General features: G+C 41.1%; 1 protein-coding gene across 2 annotated transcripts in view; it reads right to left on the minus strand.

Moving 5' to 3' along the window:
* The window catches only part of large2 (LARGE xylosyl- and glucuronyltransferase 2), a 165,037-nt gene that overhangs the window by 105,120 nt on the left and 38,691 nt on the right, over positions 1 to 21,226 (minus strand). The window contains exon 1 of one of the 2 annotated variants that reach the window (XM_041790499.1): positions 894 to 953. The exons of the other annotated variant lie outside the window; for it this stretch is intronic. The gene's annotated coding sequence lies outside the window, so the exon portion shown is untranslated. Of the gene's footprint in view, positions 1 to 893; positions 954 to 21,226 lie in introns of those variants that run through there. 2 annotated transcript variants of the gene reach the window in all.

Here is a 21,226-nt window from a genome sequence, read left to right on the forward strand (position 1 = left end):
AATGCCACTTTAAACAGCTTAGAAATGAGAAACTCATCGATAAAATCATAATAGATGAAATGTCTCATATGGCCTTGGAATCCCCAAGGAAGAGCTTAAAAATGCTACAGGGGATAGGAATATCTGGACCGACTTGCTTAGCCTGTTGCCATTGTGACCCCACCCCAGAGAAGCATAAGAAAATGGATTTGTAATGCATTACTGCTGACAGTCCCACCATATTGTAGCTTTATATCACATAGAACTGACTGAGGAAGTTAACTTTCTTCCAATTAGTCTGCACCCAATGTACTCGCTTCTGTCCCCATGGATGCCAGACTTTCAATGCCACTATTTGTGCAATGGCGGCTTATTTAAAACTAGACTGCTAATGGAAAATAACCTTAGATACTGTATTTGCTGGCTAAGTTAATCTCCTCTGTGTTGGCACAAGTCTAAACTCTGACTGCAGGATGACCTTTGATTTCTGACTGTGTCTGACTTGGAAAACAAGGCGGAGATCATTCAAGTCAATGCCAGCAATCTTTTAGAAAAGTTAAACAATATATATTTATCAGTCTGTTTTTGTTGGCATTAATTTGACTGTTTAACCAACTGATCATCCCAAAAGTTTAAATATACTCACTAAAAGATCAACAAATCAGTCCTAAAAAAGATTTTTCAACATTTAACTTAGTCTAAAAGAGTCTGAGTGCTTCTCTCTTGGATGTTTTGGATCCCATAGAGCAAAAAACAGAGTTTTTAGACATCAGCATTGAAGGATTAACATAGCCAACAGCTAATTGAAGTGCCTGGATCACTTGTGTGTCCTGCAGTTTCAATCAGATGTATTCAGTAGATTAAAAACATCCCTGATTGTCACAGAAACAACCAACTCTGCAGGCAGGACTCACAATGACAACTTTTGGGAGGAGAGACAGCCTCTGGGGGGGCAGAGCGGGGCAGAGCGGGGCAGAAAGGCAGCGAGCATGAGTGAAACTAGAAGGATAAGAAAAACTCCATAAAAAGAGAGCATTGTCTTTATTTTGTCCTCCCTGGTGCTCTTTGTGCTCCGTCCAGATGGCAGCTCGTCTCTGCAGCCGGGCACAGCACAGGGAGACGACGTGACGCCTGTCATAAGCCCCGCAAAACTCTGCCCCCGAGTCCAATCTGAGCCCGAGAGTGTGACAAACTCTCCACATGCAAGCCGGCGGCCTAATCTGCATCCACATCAAGGAGGGTGCGAGGACAGGGGAAGAGTGAGGAGGGAAGCGGGGGCTGGAGTCATCCCAACCTGCAGGAGGTCCCGGCTCGTTTTTACTGCAGCTGATAGCAGGAGAGCTTCTGTTGTTTGTGTGCTAACAGCCCTCTGATGGCTGCAGGATTACCGCCAGATTGGATCGTAGTGTGAAACAACAGCAGCCATTAAAGCTGCTCTATACGACCTGGGGGAGGAGGGGGGAGGAGGGTGATCATCAACGCCTATCACAGTGCTGCTCGGTGAGAGAGAGGGTAATTTCTTCCTCTTTAGGTCTTAGGATCTTGGAGAGTCAAAGGCATCTGCATGCCTTCAGTCATCTGATCATCATTTACACAGCAGAGGAGTGAAAGGGCAGATTTAGTTTCTTTCTCATGTTAAAGTTTAACACAGATTAACACAGATTACTACAGGATAACTTAATAAAAAGAGTGTATGCGCATTTAAATAGGTTACTTAAGGATTCCCAAGCATACACATGTGCCTGAGGGATTTAAGAAAGTGACCTGATGTTCATTACATGTTTATACTTTTCAGATACATACTCATATCTATTTCTAGCACCTTTGTGATAAAGAGATGATGCTTATTCAACAATTATGCCAATTAACTTTATTTCCATATGTCTTTAGTGTCTATTTTTCAGAAGGAAAAAAAAGGCACCTTAGAGATTTTTTTTCCATGGAAACCAAAACCCTGACACGCCTCAGACGTCTGCTGAGCTGTCCACACATTCAGTGTTTTACATACTTGTCATTCATATTTGTAATCTTGCCAAGCAGACGGATATGCCCATTTCCGTGTTTCTCACTGGTGAATCCATCTTGCAGCTCCCGTCTGAACAGTTTGGGCCCAGTTAGAAAGTGACAGGACCAATCAGGAGTAAGAGGCAGTACTTTCTAGCGCGGCAGAGTCATGACGTAAGCAAGCAGCAGCAAGAGGCCAGTGCAATTATAGCGGAAGAGATTAGCGTGGATGCTGCTAAAGCGCCAATTTTATCAGAACTTGACGATATTTCTTTCTTAAAAGAAGAACAAAGAACAGCAGTGAGTTGTTTTCTTTTAAACAATGACAAAAGTCATGTACTGACATGTCTACAGTCGCCATGGTTTATGTTATGCAGTTTTCTATGGAGTTTACTCCTCTGTGACAGCGCACCTACAACGCTACGTGTTTTGTTGCTCTGATTGGCCCATAAAGATGTGGCAGACAGAATGTTCATCCAATCACTCTCCAAATTTTTTTTTTTGCGCTCTGCCCTTTTCCGAATGCAGTCTGTGAGAGGTTTACCAGATGGATGTGTGAAAAAAATCCATCTAGCGTGTCAGGTTGGCATATTGTGTTAAAGAGAAGAATAAAAAATATAAATAGAAACGACAAGTGTTCAAAATATTTGCAAAATTTGTAGCCAAATTAATTATATTAAGAGAGCTTATTCACCCCAAAACAACCAATAGATCACTTGACTATTCAAGGAAAAAATTGATAAAAATAAATGATAAAATAATTGATAGGGACAGCCCTACAGTGACACCAGATTGCTGCCCCCCACTAGAAGTCAGAGTGTTCTGAATGTTAGGCTGTGCAATTACATAATCCCCTTAAAAGCTGCAAGTATCTTTGTATTATAAGCATTTAAAAGGTGTATATAAATGTCTGTGGAAAGTCCAGCAAATTAACAATAGTGCCACTATTTTAGATAGAGATGCATGATATTGGATTTTTGCCGATACGCGATATGCTAATGTTTACGGATTCATTTCAGTCGATATTGATATCAATATTGATATCTGAATATGCTTTTAAGACAAGAAATTTCAGTCTTTTTGGACACACTTTAAGGTTTGAGGATGACCAAGGAAACAAACTTTAGTCCTTAAAAACACTTTAAGGAGGACAAATGAAGAAAAAGACCTCAACTGACATGGGTCTGTTAGTTCAGCCTTAAATGTCACTAATTTATTAGTATATAAGGACAAAATTTACACTTGATATATGCTAAATACAGAGGCAAAATATCAGCAGAAATTTTGATATCTGCTGATTCTGATATTAGGCCAATAATATCGTGCATCCCTAATTGTAGATGTACCTAAAATATCATTACTCTCTGTATTTTGCCAGATAACCAAGCATGTACAGTCATGATATCATGTATGTATTACAGCTTAATCACAACTTCAGTTGAGTAAAAATGCATTAGCACATTACTACCAAATTGTGAAGCACTAGTTTTGACCATGCTGATCTGATGGAGCTTATTGGTTACTGATGTTAATCCATGTTGACTTTAGAATTAACATCAAAGTAGCCTTCTCAAGTGCCTCCATGTTTTTAGTTTACATCCCACACATCAGGTGGTTGTATATGGTCTAAGCTCGCTCATGTGCCCTCCAGTGGAATCATTCAGTGGCATGCATCTCGTATAAAAGCATGTTTGCAAGGATGCTCACGACAAAGCCAGATGCAAATGCAAACACAAGGGGAAACAGCAAATACATCTCTGGCCTGAAAGTCTCCTTTCTCTGCTGCACAGAAGGTTGAACTCATTCTGAGATGTGGTGGTAGCAGGGCCCACCTTCGCCCTCCTCCACCTCCTCTTTGTCTCTTCTTAGTCACTGATGAAAAGCTGTGATGTGTGCTTCTTCTATCTTTACGCTTTAAAAGTAAGTTACTAGGCATATCTTTACCCACATTGGATGGTTTTACCAACTTTAATACTCTAAAGGTGAGGTATACGCTCCACAAGTTAAGATGAACCGTCTGTCTCCTTGGTGGAGCCAAGCCAACCCAAGCTATAAAGTTTTTTGTAACTATCCACCATTAAAACCAAAAAGAATCTGTAAAAAGCAGTTTAAAAGTTAAAAAGCTCCACATTCACACAAAGAACTGAAAAGATAATCCTCTAAGAGAAACAAAGGCAGGCGAAAGTCTGCTGATGTTTACTCTCAGCTCATCCGTAACTCGTCACAGCATGAATTAATAACAAGCATCCCTCTCACCTGGACAAACAGAGTGAGGCAAACTGATGGTGCAGGCTGGATGTTTGGTGGGAAAGCAGGTTAGAAGTTTGGGGTGAACTCAGGTTTTGAATTCCTAAATTCCCCAAACAGAAGAAAGAGCCAAGAACAGATCTGACTGCTGCTGCTGTGTGAAAAACTGAGAGGGAGGAGCTGAGATAAGAAAGATTTGGAGATGAGTTTGGGGACTCAGGGAGGGATTGGGCTTCGGCTGTAGGTGGGGGAGAGCAGATTGGGGGTCGAGGGGGGTTAAAAGCTTTAAGTAGACTTTTTCTCCTGCCTGGAATACAGAAATGAAGAGGAAGAGGAGGAGGAGGAGTAGTTAGGATTTTTCTGTCTGCTCCCTCTGAGGTGGGAATGCTGACAGAGAAAGACCACATTCTGCTAAAAGACTCAACATGTTATTTCAAAGTGATTTTTTTAGACACATTTGATGCTGTTAGAGGAAACAGTTCTGGACAGTTTGTGGTGAAGTAGCTCATTTGGAAGAGGGCAGACTGAGAATGAGGAGAAAAATACTGTGAAAGTGAACAAGCTGCTGATATCTCTTCTAAGAAGAATACACTTGACAGATTTGAGCACGTTTGGACCCAAGCAGGAGGAAATGTGGATGACATTTGTTTCCCGAACTCTTTAACAACATTTATACCCAGCATTAAAACCACTCTGGGCATTCAGATACCACGTGGTAATCCTTAGTGTGAATTCACCTCTGAGTGTACTGAGGACTTTTTGATATCAGATAGCTCAGACTGCATATAGAGGTGGTCAGCTGGCACATATTTGAGCCCATCCTGTCAACTGTCATGATCTGCCTAGTGAATAGTCTGCCACTAAGCAAAGAGTGTGGCTTATTTACATCGCTCTAGAGTCACTGGTCACTTGTCTTCATGAGCTAGATTTTCATATCAATCCAACCAGGACACCACAGGGTTCATGTACTAAAAAACATAGTATAGTTTCCTTTAAAAGCATGTTTATGGCAAAATGATGGAGAAAAGCTGTTAAAGAGGATCCATTGTGGCTCAGTATCCATACATGCTGTGTGCAGTGAAGCCACCTGCAATACAAGTGAATTAGGACAAAGTAGCTGCAAGCTAAGCGCCTCTTTAACAGCTTTTCTCCCTCATTTTGCCATTAACATGCTTAAAAAGGAAATGGTGATACAATGCTTAGAAAATAAACCTTGTAGGACACTAGTTAGATTCAAATGACAACCCAGCGAGGCTAGACAGAGTCTTTAAGGTTGACATTTATACTTAATCGGTTGCCCTGAACGTTTTGTTCCAGGGGCTTCTTTTCAAAGCACTTAATTGCTTCTGTGGCACACTGTTATCTGAGACCCCGTCCACATGTGTCGTCTCTGTGTGGACAGCCAACCAAATCTTTCTTGAAACAATTACATCTTACATAGCGTAGCCCACTTACCCCGCATGTCAATATCGAACCAAAACAACAATGGCGGATTACAGGGTTGTGCTCGTGCTCCAAAAGCTATTGGGCTTATTACGGCTGTTGCAGCAAAATCTAATGCTCCTTTACCACCACTGAGAACAGCACACACCAAAGGTTCGTAAATCCACTGCAGCAAACAATCAGAAGGGCAACTAGAAGAAAGTTTGTGTCAGTTTTCTGTGATCTTATTCTCTCTTTTGGTGCATTTCCATGGCAGCAAAACAGCGCCACGTACAGACTTGGCGTATGTACTACAGCATTTCCAGTCGTTCTGTGCATGCACGGCCATTTCCTGAAATGATCCCGTATTTACGGAAAACTTTTTCAAAATGAAATGGAAATATAACGTTTTCGTCCCTGTGTGGACAAGGCCTTAGCATAGAAACTCTTCAAGGGGAGATTTTCTAACACAGAACTAAATTTAAAAGTTCCACAAGAGGTTTCTAATCGATGGGAAAAGTCAAGACCCAAAAGCGGGTCGCGAAGCCCTTTTCAGTGGGCAAATATTGCACTAAATTGTCTATGAGATGCAATAAAACAATAAAACCCTTGTTTAGTCCTGTTTCATTGTTTTGTTACACTTTTTGTGCTGCCTTTGGCCCAAGTTCTACTTTTTCTTATTTAATACATCAGATTGGCCAAAAAGATCTCCAAAATTTGAGTTGCAATTGTCCTTGAGGAGTTGGTGGTGGGTCCCGTGACTAAACCAGTTGAGAACCACTGACTTAAAGGACTGGAACTCTCTGATTTCATTTATCAATAATCTTTATGTTTTACTCCTCCATGTGATTCATTACACTTTAGATTTTTCAGATTCAGAAGAGGACTTTCTCATGGCTTCCATCTTATACTATACGTATGAATTGATGCATGGGACTGGCTGCTGTAAACATTTTCATGATGACATGGATGGGACTGCAGAAATCATGTAGGATTTGGCATGCAATAAAAAGTAGTATCCATTCATTAAATCTCTGTGTGAAGACTGTGTTTGTACCAGCAGAAGATAAGTGATGTTAATGTGGAGTATGGCTGTGTCTCATCTGTCAGGGTCTAGCCGTAAAGGGTTACCAGATTTCCCATTTACTTAATTTGAGATTTACTGGTGCAATATTTTTCTCCTGGTTGAATTATGATTTGAGTTTACAAATACATGTCAATAAATGTCTCTAACATTTGAATAAAACTGAACCAGTGTGATCTAATTCTGCCAAGTAAACAAGCCAAGTGCGCCACCCTCTCCCATACACACAGAGTTACTCAGATATCCACTCTGCATGCACGATTAACCCATCGACTCGCCCTCTCTGCTGCTTCAGTAGCGGCTGGAGTTGGCAGAGGATGCTGGAGCGAGCGCTGGAGAATAATGAGGTTATCATAGCATCGCTCTACGCATCATTAACCCCCCTCAGCTCCCAGAAACCCTGGCTACACCACCGATACATCCTCGCTACACCACCCCGACACCACCACTGTACACCCGGGCTCGCTGAGGGAAGCGGAGGGAGGCCGGGTGGTTATTTTCAAATCAGTGGGTTTGTGAAATGGACAGAAAAGACACGAGCACTCTGCTGTTTCTGTCTCTGCTGCTTTATTTAAAAAGTACTTTTAGACTGGCAGACGTCTTTCTGGTTTTAACTGAACTTTGGAAAAAACATGAGTTAAAAACTAAAATATTTTTTTACTTTTTAGATCAGATGAACTTAACTCTTTACAGTGAGCTGGTGGAGACAATAAAATGGGACTACTCCAAATGAACATGGTTGTTTTTTATATAAACTCTGTCTTCTTGTGATTAAGAAACTTGCCCCATTTATCATTGTTTTCATCTAAGTCCTCAGAAAACAGCTCAAGGGAGAACCCTTTACAAAAGCAGACACCACAATAAAACAATTACAGATCAAACTAAAGTAAATACAGCAGGTGGCAGCACTGAATGCAAACAAGGATGAAACAGAAGGTGTCAGAATTACAACACCAACACTGGTTAAATAACAAGAAAAATGACCACAATGTCCACATTTAATGAAAATATGTTTCCAAGAACAAATATTTAAGAATCTTCCAGCAGAAAAGGCATTAAAAATGAAAGAAACACTAAAATATTTACACTAAAACAAGCCAGCGGGCCAGGCCAGAAATGGTTCTGCCAACATCTGTTACACATCACGGCAGATTTATGACATGAAATAACCGGCCAGAGCTAACCATCGGTCCGATTCTGGTGCCAGCGTTTGACCAGGAGCTGCTTCTCTGCCCGTTTTGGACCAGATCCATTCCTCTAAAGCCGTCTCAAACCTGGCAGTGATACTGGAGACAGATGCCAGGCACATCTGGAGTTCCAGGGCCAGAAAACAGCAAAGAAAATGTGTAGATTCTGGAGACCACGGCTGAATGTAGAAGAGTTTCAGGAGGGAAAGGCACAGCTTTTCAGAAATGTTACTTTGTTATTCATTATGCCATCAACAAAGATGCTAACGTTCATATCAGTCATACCAGCCCTTTCTTTTTAATATCACAGGTGTTTACTCAACAGCTGTGTATAATCATACAACCTACAAATCCATCAGCGCACTGACAAGCAATCTAGTCATTTAATGAGCACTTGGCACAGGTCATTTCTGAAGCAAAAAGTAGAATTATCCATTGCTAGTTAGCCTGTTAATGGCAATTTCTCATGAGTGTTAGCGTCAAGCTAACAATTGAATATGCATGCTGATCCTTCTGTAGTTTTTCCTTCTCTACATTAAGGAATCTGTTGTCTCAGTCACTCAGATCATTTATATTTTTTTCCATCACTTCTGTCTGTAGCCGCTCACTGCTCTGTAAAACGTGCATGAGTGCATTTCTCCTTTTTGCTCCATTGTCATCCATGATCATCATTTGGGGTGCACTGACACAAATCCCAGCTGCCCCATACTGTACTAAAGCATGTTTGTCCCCTATCCCAAGTCTCTCTATGGCCTGTTCTCACATTGTTCCAGACCCCCTTTATTTTTTTAGTTGTTGTTATGTAGCAGCCTGAAGCTACAATAAAAAAAACAGTTACATTTTCATTCATCTACACTCAGTACCCCATCATGACAGAGTGAAAACAGAGTTTGAGAAATGTTTGCAAATAAGTACTAAGACCCTTTGGAACAACACTTGAAATTTTGCTCAGGCTCCTCCAATTCCTCTTGATCTTTGTTGAGATAAACTGATTGGACATGATTTAGAAAGGCACACACCTCTCTGTAGAAGGCCTCACTGCTGACAATGCATATCAGAGCCAAAACCAAACCATAAGGTCAAAGGAACTGTATTATGCAGAGCTCAGAGATGGGAGATTAGATAGATAGATAGATAGATAGATAGATAGATAGATAGATAGATAGATCTATCTATATCTATATATAGATATATATATATATCTATATATAGATATAGATATAGATATATCTATATCTATATATAGATATATAGATATATATATATTACCTCTCTATGCTCTATGTCCCTTTTAGCTGCTTACTCCTGCATTTTGGTCCTCTTGGTCTCAACCTGTGTAGCTGGTTGCACTGCTGTATTCTGTTGATGTTTCTGGGTATCACTGTACTGTTGTCTCTGTCTTTTCTTAGTTGTTTTGCTCTTAACCATGTCAAAGCACTTTGTAAACCTTTGTTTTTAAAAGTGTTCTATAAATAAAGTTATTATTATTATTATTATTATCCAATCCTTTGCAAAGAGTGTATGCATAAGTGCATTTCTCCTTTGGCTGCATAATTGTCCATTATCATCATCTGGGGCACACTCAGACAAGACCCAGCTGCCTCGTACCATACTGAGGCAGGTTTATCCCTTCTCCCAAGTCTCTTAACTGGTTTGTTTCACATCATTCTGGTCAGATACAGCCCTCCAACACTCCTGATTTTTTTTTATTATGCATCCATACACCATGTCTTTGCAGTTATGGGCCTTCTTCCTGTTGCCCTGTTTACCAAAACAATCCATTTATTTTAAGCTGTTTAACTTCAGCTGACACTTGTACTGCATCTCCTTGCTTATTCAAAATTATCAGAATATTGCTCCCAGTTGCTACCTTTGTCTGGTTAACTGATTCTATGCATTTATTCAGTTAAAATCCAGGTCACGGACTGAGGTGTGCACATTCCAAAGTAAACCCCATTATCTAGATGTTTTTATGTAATACTGATAACTTTGACTTGGTTCAATGTCATTCAGAGTAAAATGTTGTCAGGTACTTGTAATGTTCAGTTTTGGGGTGCTGATGGCGTATTGGTTAGGTTGCGCCCTATATACCTGGGCGGCTGGATTCAAGTCTGGCATTTGGCTCCTTCTTCATATGCCCCCCCAATCACCCTTATTTCACCCTGTTTCCAATTCTCTCCACCTTCCTCTTCCACCAGTAGAAGCATTAAAAACTCAAAAATATACCTTAAAAAGTTCAGTTTTAGTGGCATTAAGAAAAAAAAACTTTTTCTTAACAGGAAGTGCCTTACCTCCAACTGATATGGTTTTATTCATTTCTCAGCTTTATATCGTAGATGGATTGCATTCCTTTATCTAAGTTTTACACTCTCCTTTGCTGTTGTTTTTCTGTATGAATCCACTGGGGTGTCTCTTTTACAGCCATTTTATCAAAAATAATCTGCCTTTCTTTGCATAATGTGATTTTGTTTTAAACTATTTTAAGTCAATTTCAATGGAAAAGCATTGAAATCCAACCCCTCCCACCATTCATCCATCTTTCTGTGTGTAAATTGTGATACTTGGATGTACACTGAAGGAAATAAAGAGTGAATTATTCTATTTTCTCAGACAGAGATGCTTGTCAGCTCACGCTGAAGGTGTTTATGAGAGTTTCTTTTATTTACTTGACTTTTCTCAGCCCACAGCTTCTTTCTAGTTTCCCTGCTGAAAATGTAAATAAGTGCAGCTGAGGTGAAACGTCTTTGTGATTACAGACGAACTGTCACACCGAGGTGTTACTGTCACACATCACACACACACTGGATGTAAACAAGCCGCTGTGACATTTACACACAGATTAAGCTCGTCTATCAGAGGAAGTCGCGGTCGTACAGCAGGTCTGCGCTGACAGACGGCACGTTTCTGTGATGGCATGAAAAAGCAGACTAGATTACAACAATCAGAGCAGACACATCATTTCTGGATTGATTAAACTGGTAAATGTCTGCTCAGTCTTCAGAAATGAATCATGGTTTTGATGATGGCTAATAAACGGAGAGTAATTCATGGAAAATGTCAAACGCCGTCTGGTTTCAGATGCTCAAATGTCAAATTTGGGATGTGGTTTGTTGGTCAGAGATGAGACGTTTGAAGGTGTCATTCTGGGAACAATACGACTGGATTATCCTGAAAAAATAAGTCTCAATACTTAATATAATGTCTTTCTTAAATAAGTTTGACTTGGGAGCTTTACATCTTTATTTGGAGAGGACATGACATTGGATAGCATAGGACATTGGTTCCAATCCTGGAGTCCGGGAACCCCCAGGGGGGCACACCAAAGATCTTAGGGAGTTCACGAGGCTTTGTCTGCTCTGAGGCTGCTAAAATCAGATTTGAAAATATTGACTAAGACCATGAAAAAGCAGTAATTACGTAATTTTTCCTAAGGTCTTATGATAAGAAAAGCGTGCATAGGCTTTTTTCAGGGTTTTATCAGTGAAAGAATTAAAATCTATGTTGATTTTTAGCAGCAGTGCGTCACTTTTTCTTCTCTGTTGGGTCCTGGGGGGGGGGGGGGGGGGGGGGTATGCTTTTATTAGGTACATGTATGGGGGGGCTCCAAAGAAAAACGGTTGGGAAACACTGGCATAGGAAATCAAGAAGAGATAGAGTGGGGACTGACATTGAAAAAAGGAGCTGTATTTCAGATTCAAACCTGCACTGACCACCTGGAAGACTCGCTTCCATACCTAACAGCTGACATACTCAGTAGCGCAGAGAATGGTCAGCTGCAGAATACCGGAAGTAGCCTATACAAAGAATGTGGTTCTAATCCACCTGTGTGAAGAATGAACATATAACTTTACGTAGAAGTCTCTTTTTTGTTGTCATCTTTTCTATTTGTAGAACTCACTGTTTCAAGGTTTCCTGAATTCACTTTGTCTGCTGCATGTCTGAGACTTCCCCATCCTCTCTGTCCATCTCTGCAGCTGCAGGCTGCAGCAGCGTCACGTGTAGCTACCACTAAGACAAGAGAAGCTTCGTGGTCAAATACCAATAATGTGAAAAAGCGACACAGGCACAGGATGAGATGGGACACTTCTCAGAGTTGGATGGTACTTGGATCTGGACTGGGGTGACCTCGGGTAGAGTGTTAAAACTTATTACTTAACACTGAGTTTGTTTTCTAACAAATTAGAGAGTAACTAAACCCTCGGACCACTTTAATTTAATGAAGCTCAGCGTTGGTTCATGCAGGACCCAGTAGTCATCCGCCCAGCCACAACAGCTGATCCTAATTATCACCTCCCAGCTCCCATGGCCAATCACAGCTCTTTCTCTCAACACAGCGGTGTATTTAAATATGGCGTACTTCTCACTAACTCCTGCTTGCATTTATACTGATTCACCGTGCCGCTGCTGCTTAGCCTCCTCCTTTATAGCATAAAGCTTGTTGCACCCTCATTTTTAGATTCATGCTACTGTGGATTAGTTGCTTTTGAACTAATTTGATTGTATTCCATATGCATTATCATAAATGTATCTATCTAAATGGGGGTTTTAAGCCATGCCCTCCCTAGAAAGTCAAAGCATCCTGCTTGACTAACCCAGGAAGCATCTTCTGAGCAGAGCCTTTTCTACCAAGTAAAACTATGTAACCATTTTGCAATAAAATATATGCAAGGAGTGTTCCTGACTGAAGATCAGTTGAGATTAAAGTTTACCTTGAAATCATTTTAAGCACAAAGTATTTAAATTCTACATTTGTGGTAAAAAATATGCATAGGGACTGCCCTCTACAGGTCGAGGCCATCTGCAGCAATGGATTAAAAAAAACATTTCTACTGGCTGACTGTTGGACATGACAAATGAAATGCACCACAGAGCTCAACAGTTACGGACAACTTCTTCCATGACCGTTGACTTTGCGAGTAGCAGCCGACAGCAAAAATTCCCAGTAACAGTGAGCAAGCTCAGATTTAACCAATCAGAGATGTCCCTGTGTTACTCTGGGATTGTGGGTAATGTCGTGTGGTTGCCCAAGATCACGTATAAACCACGTCTTTCTTAAAATGACCTGATAACACACTAGCTTGTGTCATCAACAGAAGGCTGAAGTTTAACAGGGAAAGATGCTCCTAACCAATCAGAGACGTTGCTGTGTCCCTCTAGGATCATGGGTAATGAAGTGCTGCTGCTCAAGATTACAAATAAACCATGTTATTCTTAAAATTAAGAGGAGGGTATGACCATATATCATTGATTTACACCTGTGCAGCTCATGGTAAGTCTACCTTGAACAGCCATGACATTATGGCAAGTGATCAAATCTAAAAAGTGGTACAGACTGAATGAAAATTTTAAATTCCTGCATAGATTTACCTCAGGTGAGACTCTGGGGGTTAGTTAATCTTTAAGTTTGGTCTCCTTCTCCTCTGGAGGAGGAGTGGGTCTCAAACTTTTATCATTTATGCTTTCAGCCATTGACAGACTGTTTAAAAAACAATGTGCACAGAATAACTCAGATCAGCAGAAACAAAGAGATTAGGTCTGTTTGTGGATCACTTTGAGCCGTTTTCATAAAAACAAACACCACAAAAAAGGGCGCCGAGTTCAGAAGCGTCGGCTAAATGGCTGCTGCATTATTTATGAACATCAACAGATCGTTTTAAGTACTTTCCCACTTTTTACAAATGGAGAAAACATTATCGGTCTTTGATGAGTCCTTTTCCTGCTCTTCTCCATGATCATTTCTTTTTCTCTTCTCTCCTCCTCTACCAGCCGACCTACATAGTCAGCTTTAACCAGACCAAACGGCGGCCTTTCCTGGCACCACGCCAGCCTGCCCTGGTTCACTAACCGCGTGTTGCTTCCAGATTGAAACAACGGCGCTTTCTGTGGGCATGACGGAGATAATGAGGATGCTTCAGCAAACAGGCAGAGGAGAGGTAACAGTCACGAATCAGATCCACATCACACCTCGGTTAGACACAGCGCTCATCGTGATGCACGCACAGCAGCAGCAGCATGTGTAGGAGCAAAGGTAGAGAGGCCTGAGTCTGAGCCCACACACAGAGCTATAAAAACATAAAGAGGAGAACACTTGTACATTCAGGTGTACATTTGGGAGAGAGGGAGTCAGTTTCAGCAGCAGAGAGCTTCTTCAGGTACATTAATACGGAGCGTTTAAGTACGTCAGAAGAACTGTCCAAACAGAATCACAGCAGCAGCATCATCCGAACTGAACACACAGAAACCCCACAGACTCAGAAATTACCTATAAATAATGACTGTTTTACGTGTCTTTAGGCCTTTCAGCACAAATGTGGCTTTATAGAACCAAGATTTAGTCATGAATCATTCTCTTATCCTACTTTAATTTATTTAAAGCTCATTTTCACTCTCATTTCTAGGCTATACCTCAAACTGTGGCAATCGATGTTCCAGTCTTATTCCAAACTTCTCAAAGTTTAAACCGAATAATTCCAAAAAAGTTGGGCCGCTGTGTAAAATGTCAATAAAACTGATTTGCAAATCTCATAAACCTATATTACATTCACAACAGGACATAAGCAACATATCAGAAACTGAAAATGAGACATTTTACCATTTCAAGAAAGATATTAGCTCATTTTGAATTTGATGGCAGCAACAAATCTCAAAAAAGTAGGAACAGGGAGACAAAAGGCTGGAAAAGTAAGTGGTACACTACGTTAATTAGCAAAAGGTCAGTAACATGACTGGTTATGAAAGATGCATCATCAGAAGTTTCAGAGAATCTGGAGAAATCTCTGTGAACGTGGGACAAGGCTGAGGGACAATACTGGATGCTGGCCATCTTTGGACCCTTCATCGGGCACTGCATTATAAACAGGCATGATTCTGTACTGGAAATCACTGCATGTGCTCAGGAACACTTCCAGTAATCACTATTGACACGGTTCATCATGCAATCCACAAATGACCGTTAAAGCTGTATCATGCAAAAAAGATGCCATATGTGAACAAGATCCAGAAGAGCAAACGTCATCTCCGAGCAAAAGCTCATTTAAAAATGACTGGTGCAAAATAGAAAACTGTTCTGCGGTCAGATGTATCACGATATGAAATTCTTTTTGGAAATGATAGGTGTTATGTAAAGTGGACTAAAGAGGAGGGGGCTACCCTGCTTGGTATCAGTACACAGTTCAAAAGCCTGTATCTCTGATGTTATGGAGTTACATTAGTACCTATGGCATGGGCAGCTTACACATCTGGAAAGGCTCCATCAATGCTGAAAAGTAGAAAGAGGCTTTAGAGCAACACATGCTCCTAAAAACATCTCCTTCAGGGATGGCCTTGACTATATCAGCAACCACATACCGCATCCATCACAACAACATTGCTTCCTGGTAAAAGAGCCTGGGTGCTGAAGTGGTCTGCCTGCAGTCCAGACCTTTTACCAACAGAAATCATTTGGAGCATCATGAAACAAAAAATCCAGCAAAGAGAACGCAGGACTGTTAAGCACCTAAAATCCTACATCAGGCAAGAATGGGCCAACATTCTTCTCCCAAAACTCCATCAACTGGTCTCCTCTCTACCCAAATGTTTACAGGCTGTTGTTAAAGGAGGGGATGCTGCACAGTGGTAAACATGGCCCTGTTCCTACTTTTTTGAGATTTGTTGCTGCCATCAAATTCAAAATGAGCTAATATATTTCATGAAGTGGTAAAATGTCTCAGTCTCAGCATCTGGTATGTTGTTTATGTTCTGATGTGAATAAAATATGGGTTTATAAGATCTGACAAACACTGCATTCCACTTTATTTACATTCTACACAGTGCTCCCACTTTTTTGGAACTGGGGTTATTTTAAAACGGTATTTTGGCACACATTTCAGGTTAAAGAAATAATGAACCCTCTGCAATTTGAAAACTGCAGCAGGCTATATTGGATTCAAGCTTAATTTAAATAAATTGCTCAGCCTTCACACTCAGCAGAAACTAATTTTACTCCAATCATTCTATCTCATCTGTTTCTTACTCCAACCACTGTCACATTAACTTGTGGCCTAAAATACATCTAAAAAATACATTTTCTTATATTTGGTGCATGTAGGATATATTTTTCCATTTTCTCCAAACAATTATCATAATGGCTGCTGTTGTTGTTTGATTGTTATTCTAGCATCAAATAGAAATTTTAAAGTTCTAAAATCATAACCCTTTTTTATCTTCTTCATATTATTCATGAACTACCTGGTGTCCTTGATTCTCTGAAAACCTGACTTCTGACTCACAGCATGTCTAAAAGGGTAAATTTCACAGTGATGTGGTCTGGCAGTGCATGACTTTATGTATAACCTGTTTTCTCATCTTTAGAGGGAGATGATCTTCGCTATAAGTCGACATGCTGAGATCATCTTTAGCCTGAAGACGGTGAGCGAGGAAGGAACACCCACAGAGAGCCGTTGCTCCGCTTCACTCGACCTTCCTGAAATATTTAATAGGCTCTCCTCCTCCTCTCCCTCTCTCCCCCCCTCTGTGCCTCCTGTCACTTCTTCACCCTGACTCAGCATCCTCTCTGCCTCAGCACGCTCCAGCTCTGTGCTCCAATTTGTCACAAACACGCCCACGGTTTCTGCAGAAACGGGTTTGAAATCACATCCAGGTTACAGCCTACAAGTTAGACCATGGTTCAGCTGAGAAGAACGGGGTCAGTTTTAAAACTGTATGCATACAGGTTTGTTTGAAGTAAACGTTCATAGACTACTTTTACACTTTTTACTGACATCGGTCAATACATCTGGGATACAAAATTCCTTAATGCTAGGTGTGGACGCACCCCAATATGTACTGAAGACAATTTCATATTTGGAAGTTCAGACTGCATAGGGGATTGGGGATACTTGAGAGAAGTTTGAAGAAGATACCCAAAGAGTTTTTGAAATATGACGTTCATAAGAATTGGTGGGATGGACAACTCAGAAAAAAACAATGTATTGCAAAACCAGAGGCCTAAAAATCTACTCACATAACTAGAAAATGTCTGCAGAATTATGATTGATTTCAGTCATTATTCTGTTTAATTTTTATTGAATTTGTGAATAACTTATGTGCTGCTGCTGTAAAATGAGCTTTTTAAAAACAAAATCTCAGTTTTGCAGTGCAGCCGAGGACACTGAGACACCTTTGATTTATCTATACAACAAACATGCTTTTTGTCATAAAGCTTTGTGATTTATTCAAGTACTGATAAAAACTTTAGACTCGTTCTTTTCTTATCCAAAATTTAACAGTAGATTCCAGAAAATCAATAGTTTTATGACAGTACAGTATCGTACTTCTATGTGAGCAGCAGTCGCTGAAAGACACAAACATACAGTCAAAATGTTTCTTCTTGGCAGACTTTAGAGGCATCAAGGAGGCAGAGAGGATTTTTGGAAAAATCTTCAAAGTGTGAGAGAGTCTGTGAGGACGGAGCCTGAGGCTGCTTCAGGCCTGCTTCCTGTCAGCTAACAGCCCGGGACACAAGAAGAGGAGAAAATGAAAGAAGCCGAAGAAGGAGATGAAGGAAGAAAGAGAACAGAATAAAACAGCATCAACAACAACAAAGAAAACTACATCGAGAAGAAATCTGAACTAAAGGAGGAAAGAAAAAGATTTTAAAAAGTCGTGAAAAATGTGAAAGAAAGAAAGAAAGCTAGCAAGAAGGTTCCCATTCAGGGCCTTTATATGCAGAGTTTGAATGTACGGCTCCCCATGGTATTCCTGCTTCTTCCCATTAAGGACAAGCCCATTAGGTTAATTGGTGACTCCTAATTGGCTGTAGGTGTGAAGGTGTGTGATGTTCTTCTCTTAAAGTCAGCCCTGCAGTTGACTTGCAGCCAGTCCAGAGTGTACCCACCTCTCACTAAAAGACAGCTGCAACTTATTTTTCAGTCTGCATGGAGTACACACTTCAAAATCATCTATCCTAAGATGGCAAAGGCAGCAAAAAAATCATGAGAGTTAAATTATGCATTACTTTGGAGTGCATTACCTTAAAACTGCTGAAGAATATGGAAGAGTTCACTCAAAATGCACAGTTGTTTTAGCCTAGCCTCTGGGCCAGATGGTGATAGTAAAATCTGCTCTTCTTTGGCTGTTCATTTCAAAATAACCCTTGTGTGTTTTTGACTGTCAGCCTGTTTTGCAGCATAATATTTCCACGCATGTCCGCTCTTGTATGGATCATCATGGCCTTTGTACCAGGCACGTATGTGCTGCATGTTGAGCCAAACTCAATATCACTAAAAGCATTCTGCACAAGCAAAGTGAGTTTATGCAGAGATGGGCTTTTACTTTGAAAAGCAGCAACCAGAAGTGTATTTGTACCATGTTTATATTGTCTGTGTCTGGTGGTGTGGCAGTAGAAAGATTCACTAGTGTTTGAAGTCTAGAAAACAACAGTCTGACAACTACACCTGCACACAATTTTGGCTTGTGGCCTTCACTGGAGTCATCAAAAACACATTGCAAGCAAATTAACCTCCGCCAAGGGGTTATGTGATCAGGTGGGTTTGTTCGTTCGTTTGTTCGTTTGTTAGCAACATAACTCAAAAAGTTGTGGACGGATTTTCAGGAAATTTTCAGGAAATGTTAGAAATGGCATAAGGAAGAACTGATAACATTTTGGGAGTGATCCAGATCACCGTCTGGATCCAGGAATTTTTGAAAGGATTCTTTACTATTGGGAGATAGGGCTAATGGCTGAGGTCTGCGCTGTTACCACTTTACACCAGGAGATGGCGGACATGAGCAACTTCAATCCCAGCAGCATTTTTGTGTGTGTTACTATTCAAAGTTTTGGAGTTTATAAAGTTTGAAAGATGCACACCTGGTCCAGGAGACGAGCCGGAGCGCAACAGAGAGAAAGACAGCGAATTGTAGCAAGAATACTCACAATGCAGGGAGGAATGGAGGAGTATTCACCCTCTGCCATGACTTCCAGTCGCCCGGTGAGACCATGGGTGAGACTGTCAGTGCATCTGCTGGCACCGGCAGGCAATGCTTCCACCATGACAGTCCACCCGTAGCAAAGCCAATGCTTTGCCTCACCGTGTTTCCACCCCAACGGGGAGGGAGTAATCTGTGAATGCCGTGGTGGAGGGCACATGGGGACGGATCCAGAAAGTTTTTAAAGGATTCTGTACTGTTGGGAGATAGAGTTAATGGGATGCAAGCACAGCTCATGAAAAGAACAGGCGAGCCTGCTTTTCTCTAGATTGTCAGTGTGAGAGATGCAAGAGAGGGCGATTTGATAGCCCTGACTTGTATACCAAAGAAACAGCATCTCATGCATCCAGTCTGAAGTCTGAAACATACTTTACTCCTTGAGCCTGTGACTATGTGCAAATACTAGAGACCCATCTTTAAGTGAACTGAATATGCAATCTGGTCCTACATGTCTAGGTTTATAACACAGGGTGATTATCCTTTGCAGGATGGGAAACTTAAAAATTATGGGGAAAACTAAGAATATACCCTTTTCTGCAACCCCCACTACGCCACTAAAAAGCCCTATTAACGCCTGCACATAACTCCTTAAAAGTCCTGAAATTTGGTTAATGCAAACAGCCACATTTTTACACAAGTTTTACCCAGACGTTTCCTGACAGCCCTCTAGTAAATTTCCTGCACCATGTCAGGGTTGAGTTGTGAGCACAGCAGAAAATATTCCAGAAAAACTCACAGCAAGTGGTTGGGAGGGGGAGATGGCATCCTGCTACAGTGTAATCTCCATCCACTTATTCAGACAGTTGTAGTTTAAACTGTGAGGAGTTCACTTGTAAAAGCGGCTATGAACTGTAGACAAAGCTGTGAGTTTGTCATCTAATCCAGATTCATATGATTGATACTAGTCACTAAACTTTGCTGACATAAACAGGCGTCATTTTAGCAAAAAACCCACACAAAGGAAACAAGTGCTGCCTCATCTCCCACAAACACATGTCTGCAGCTGATCCATCATCAGCTGTCAGAGTGAGGCCCGGTCAGGTCGAGCTGTCAGTCAAACAGACATTAAAGTCCTGCTGGAGCAGAGTTCAGCTACTGCAGGATTGACAGCAGAGACAGGATGGAAACATACAGGAAGGATGACACGCCGTCTCCTGGGTTTAAAGCTCCTACTGAAAGAAGCTTTGAGGCACGACTCAAAATGTTTGATGACTTTTTACACAGTTTCAGCTCATGTTCAGTTCTTACAGACCGACTTTAGCCTGTTTATGACTGTAGTTGTCACACAGATACACTCCAATATGAGACTGGTAACCATCGATATGGATACCTGTTTTAAGGGGCATTTTTGTATAAGTCAGTTTACAGGAGCTTTCCGCAAATTTAGAGGATCTATTCCTCTCCTTTGCACCTGTCTTATGACACAGATCTGCTTTTCCTCCCTTTGATTATTAAGATCACAGCAGTTATATAAAAATAACTTACTGAAAAGGTTTTGAAGTATCACATATTTTGGCAATTCCATTTGCAACATCAGAAGAAAACATACTCTTTAATGTGAATTCCAGTATCTTTTTACCTTTTAAATATGTTGGATTCAAATAACTAATACAGAATTACTCATGCAGAGAACCAAAACTAACAGCTCAAAACCAGCTGTGATGTTTGCAAAGTAAAACTAAATGCACCCAATCAAAATATTTTCTCCTGAAGTTCCAATATTTGTGCATTTAGTTGCAGTTTGAAAGCACTGCACTGTGCCATCCATCCATCCATCCATCCATCCATCCATCATCCAAGGCCAGGCCACAATGGCAGCAGACTGAGCAAGTCAGCTCAGACACTCTCCCCAGCGAAACTTTCCAACTCCCTCTGGAGGACCCTGCAGCATTCCCACACCAGACAGGATATATAATCCCACCAGTGCATTCTGGGTCTCCCCCGGGGTCTCCTACCAGCTGGATGTGCCCTGGAGACCACCAAAGAGAGGCACCCAGGAGACATCCTGATCAGATGCCCAAACTACCGCAGCTGGCTCCTTCCGATGCAAAGGAGCAGCAACTCTACTCCTGGTTCCCTACGGATGTCTGAACTCCTCACCCTATCTCTGAAGTTGAGCCCAGACACCCTCCGGAAAGAAAACTCATTTTGGCTGCTTGTATCTGCAGTCGGTTTATTACTCAGAGTTCATGACCATAGGTGAGGTGTATTCTATTAGTCTGACTGAAAGTGAGCTTTTAAAATGCACGTACATGTGCTAGTCCGGCTAAAATCTGACCGTCAGATTTCTCCAAGTTGGACTTAAGGAACTCTCATAGGCCCTGTTGCTCTCTAGCAC

This window comes from Cheilinus undulatus, linkage group 1 (genome assembly GCF_018320785.1).
Source record: "Cheilinus undulatus linkage group 1, ASM1832078v1, whole genome shotgun sequence".
Classification (NCBI taxonomy): Eukaryota; Metazoa; Chordata; class Actinopteri; order Labriformes; family Labridae; genus Cheilinus; species Cheilinus undulatus.